Source organism: Protomyctophum bolini, assembly GCF_963924005.1.
Source record: "Protomyctophum bolini genome assembly, chromosome: 17".
NCBI classification, from domain to species: Eukaryota; Metazoa; Chordata; class Actinopteri; order Myctophiformes; family Myctophidae; genus Protomyctophum; species Protomyctophum bolini.
The window spans coordinates 5,081,700-5,086,086 of record NC_137878.1 but is presented as its reverse complement, the minus strand read 5'-3'; the positions used below and the strand labels follow the sequence as shown (position 1 = coordinate 5,086,086).

The 4,387-nt window shown below is 42.2% G+C and overlaps 1 long non-coding RNA gene across 1 annotated transcript; it reads left to right on the top strand.

Annotated features, from left to right (window-relative positions):
- Positions 1 to 491: 491 nt before the first annotated feature.
- LOC308331521 lies at positions 492 to 2,146 on the top strand. The gene is made up of 6 exons (XR_013965614.1): positions 492 to 564; positions 843 to 914; positions 1,087 to 1,115; positions 1,326 to 1,431; positions 1,885 to 1,933; positions 2,097 to 2,146. It is a non-coding gene; the product is annotated as an uncharacterized lncRNA (long non-coding RNA).
- The last annotated feature ends 2,241 nt before the right edge of the window (positions 2,147 to 4,387 follow it).

The following is a 4,387-nucleotide window of genomic DNA, read 5'->3' as shown; positions in this document are numbered from 1 at the left end:
TTATTTATATAAAGCTTCTCTAAGTACTTACCCAGCTAACATTTCCCCGCTAGCTACCGCCTCCCGCTGTCGCCTTCACAGTGCAGCACGCCCGGGCTGGCTTGGACTTCCCCCCGCTGTCCTCGCGTCAAACGATCGCGCTCAGTTACTTTTTAATGCCTCGTGAATTTACAGCGATTTACAGTCCCTCCTCACGCTGACGTAAGGCTTGCCTCCCCCGCCCGCTTCTCTCTCTCTCTCAGACAAGGATGTGCATTATATGTATAAATAAATTATTTTTTAACTATTATTGAATATAATTAAGTGGATTCTTCTTCTACTTCTTCTTCTTGCGGCTATATTTATTATTATTATTATTATTATTATTGTTGTTATTAATAATAATATGTACAGGCTAGCCTCCCTAGCCTGGGGCCGTGGCTTTACCCGGCATGCATTGCAGTGTTGTTGTTTTTGTTGACTATTGAATCGACGCGGCAGAAGACGAGGCAGAAGACAAGACTGCCCAACAAATGATTATATTAGTTATTACACAGTTTTTCTCCGGAGAAATTCAGTTGAAAGGTCAGTGTGTTTTTATATCCGATATCTACCGTGTGTAGTGTAATTGCACGTGTTAGAATCGTTTCGTTTCCTAACGCTAGCAGAGGGAATAGATTACCGGTGTATCCGATCCGGTAGCTATAGCTAGCTAGCTAGCTAATCTATTGTCTGGACGGGGGTTAGCAAACGTATAATTCATGCTATTTTAACAGGCTTAAAAACAGCTCCATTGGAAAGAAAGAGAAAGCTACTGCAGCTTAAGCGTTATGGACGGTGTTTTATATTATTTCATTTTACAGACAAACAAGATGACGTTCCAAGACCCAGACGGTGGAGCCTGGGGAAACAAAGCAACCATCAGAAGTAAAATGGTTTAGTAGCGAACAATAATAATGTATCATGATGTTCTTTTCTAACGTCTTCTTATGTTGATAAAAGTCCACAATTATTCGAATTGGATAAGATTTGATACGTTGCTTGTGTATAGGCTACATAAACAGCATTTTTGCTGTAAATCACATTTTTTGTCATTCTTTGTTCCAGAACTTGCACCATGAAAGGCATTTTCTAAAGTAAGTATAGGCCTACTGTGATGACTGTGGACTTCAATATCAATGCTAATTTTAATCTTTATTAAACTGCCCTGTCTCTGCTCTGTCTGAACAGTTATTTGGTGGGAACCACTGAATTAAGTAATTACTTTTTGAAACAACTGAACGTTTTTTACTGAAAACAAATTTCAATTTTGTATCTTTGTCTTTTCCTGTCTCTAAACTTCTCAGGACTGGAACCCTGCGTTCTCTACCACCCTGACCTGGTTTCTACTCCAGTTACATCATGGCAACAACAACAACAGCAGCTACATAACAAGGTTAAGCCATATATTTTGTGTAACTTCTGTATATATTGGCCTTTGGATCCTGCTGAAAATAGCCGATCTACAAGCTCTCTTGCCTCAAGTTTGAAATGTGTAACTGTGTACCATTGTTAATTTGTTACCATCATGACATTTTAAATGACTGAGGTGTAGAAGGGAGATGAGCTTGTAGATCTGCTATTTTTCAACAGCTAACAGCTTTTAAAATAATGTTTAAAACCTATGAGGCGACACAGATGCGTCCTCAGGTCTAAATAGGTTAAGGCAGTGGTTCTCACAGCCATCAAAACGTTATCCCACATTTCACAGCAGTGATGGTGGGTAGGCCTATTTCAGAATGCCTGAATTTACACTTGGTTGCATGGTGAAAATAGTCGATCTACAAGCTCACGTGTTGTGAGCCCTATACAAAATCAATCCATATCAATTTTGTATTTGATTTTGTTCAAATTACAGATGAGGAGGTCACGTGGAGATGATGGTGATGGATAAATAAAATGGATAATAAAAATGGTAAGAACATTTTCACATTTTGTCACATGTCACATTTTAGCACAGGAATAGAAATTAGAAAATGGCTGGGTTTTACCCACAGGGCAACTGTTAAGTCATGGATCACAAGCCAGAGAAATGATTAAGGTGAAAATAATTTATTTAATTAATTCTGTGATTTCAGACGAGCTTTCGCTGGAGGAAGACCTATCGACTTCAAATGCAACCTCTGCTCTACCACCAGTCGGGTTTCCCTGACCCTCTACTATATGCAACATCCAGACCTCAAGGAACGCACCCAGCTTTCCGTGCTCGGACATACAGACACGGGGACATACACACATTGCTACGCTCAGAAACTCCTGACTCCACTCAGAAGAGAATTGGTGTTTTAAAGACTTAAGCACTTAAACTTGAGAACTGATATGTCTTCTAAATCCTCACAGATTTTAGTTAAAACGTTTGCAGCAAAAGAATATATATTTACAGATTTGTGCCACATTTTCACGATGTTTCAAAATTAGCAAACTCGTTTTCAACAGCTTACAGCTTTTTAAATAATGGTTAAAGTGGCTAAAACCACTGGCTCTTGGACTTCAGTGACAGGGACCTGGGGTCTGAGAGCCGGAGACGTTGGACAGGGTGCATTTTGGAACTTCTGCTGGCGGCCACCACCAGTCAGGCTTCATAAAGGAAGGAAACGGACAGGCATGGCAGGCAGCTCATCAAACGGTGGTCCGTGGCTCAAATGCTGAATAACTTTGGCATGAAAAGGGTTCAAACCCACCGCTATAGGGGTTTCCAAATGGACTCTTGAATGTATGCTGCACTATTTCTTGCTCAAAAGGTGAATCTCGATTGTGTGTTCTGTTTATTGCTGTGTAACTGTTTTTGCAACATTACTGGGCCTACATAACTAACTCCACACAGAATAGACTTGGTGTTTTATAGAAATTAAACTTGAGAACTGATTCCACAAAATGTCTTCTAAATCCTTGCAGTTTTTAGTTAAAACGTTCACTGTGTTTGGGCCACATTTTCACGATTTTTCAAAAATAGCAAATCTACAAGCTCGTGAGCCAACAATGATGGTTAAAGTGTTTGAATGGTATGACTGTTTTCTTGTATTCTAAACTTGGTTGTTTACATATTTTTTCTATGTGCCTAAATTATTTCATTGTAACCTTTTTTTTTCCTAATAAAGAAACAAAATTAAGTATACATTTGCTGCTTTATTATGTTTCTATAAATATGTGGGAGGGAGGTGAGCATGGGGGAGGAGGGGTGCGGGGTCGCAATATATATGGGGGGGGGGGGGTGGTGTCATAAGACAGCTCCACGCTGTCCTGCTGCTGCCTACGGTAGCTGACGTTCGAGGCGCGGCAGAGTAGCGGGGCGCCGGCTACACGCGCGTCGGCGCGCACGGCACACGCTGATCAAGAACGACGCGGCCACATCGTGCGACGCGCCCGGCGGAGGACACGAACGGCGGCGCGCGGCGACCGCCTCCCGCAGGCGGCGCGCCATGACTTGCTAGCTGGGTAAAGACACTTTTCAAGGAGAACATGAGAAAACAAATAAAAACAACTTTATTAGAGAAAAACTAAGACTATGGAATAAAATAAATTAAAGTGGAATGAGATAGCAATATTCCAGATGTGGGTTTGAATTTATAGGTGGTGGCATGTCTGTGATTTTTGGGAAGTGCATCGTTTTGACAGGTCTAACTGCTGTGGACAGTGAAACCCTTAAACACGGGCAGACGCAACGATACAGTCTATCATTCATTGTTAAAGCTCCAAATGATATTCCCATTCGTCTTTGTGTCTGCCCGTGTAACGCAGCAGCGAGTGTGAGGGGTTGGGGAACGGATGCAAAGTACATATAGTGAAACTAACGTTAGCTCCCATGCTAGCTATAGTAGCTTCCCTCGTCAACACAACAACACCACAGATCGGGTGGAAGCTGCTGATATCACGTTGCTTGTGCCCGTGGATGGGAAATAAGATTTAAAAGACTATGGAAGCGTGGATGAAAGGCAAAGCACAGATGTGTGCAAAGTTTTGTGGGATCTGCCTGTGCATTCCGTCTGCTGCAGTGCGTGTGTGTTCTGTCAACTTCTGTGTTACTCTTGTGAGTCTGTCACTGGCTAGCGTCATAAGCATGCGCCCTTCCTGCGCTGGAAGTAGCAGATCTACAAGTTATCTACCCGTCGCAATGCACAGCACGTTGGGCTTGTACATCTGTGTTTCTCCCGCAGTTTAGTTGAATTATATCGATTCACAACTTTATTTGCCCCTTCACTTCAGCAGCACAGAGACGCCTGTATGATAGACTCACGGAGCTGCATGGCCAGACTTTTTTCACTGATCACATAACGCCATAACGCGGGCAACGCTCGCAACAATAACTATAGCGCCGTTATGGAATGGGGAAATGTAAAGCGTTAGGTTACAAGTTACTGCAAATAGTAAT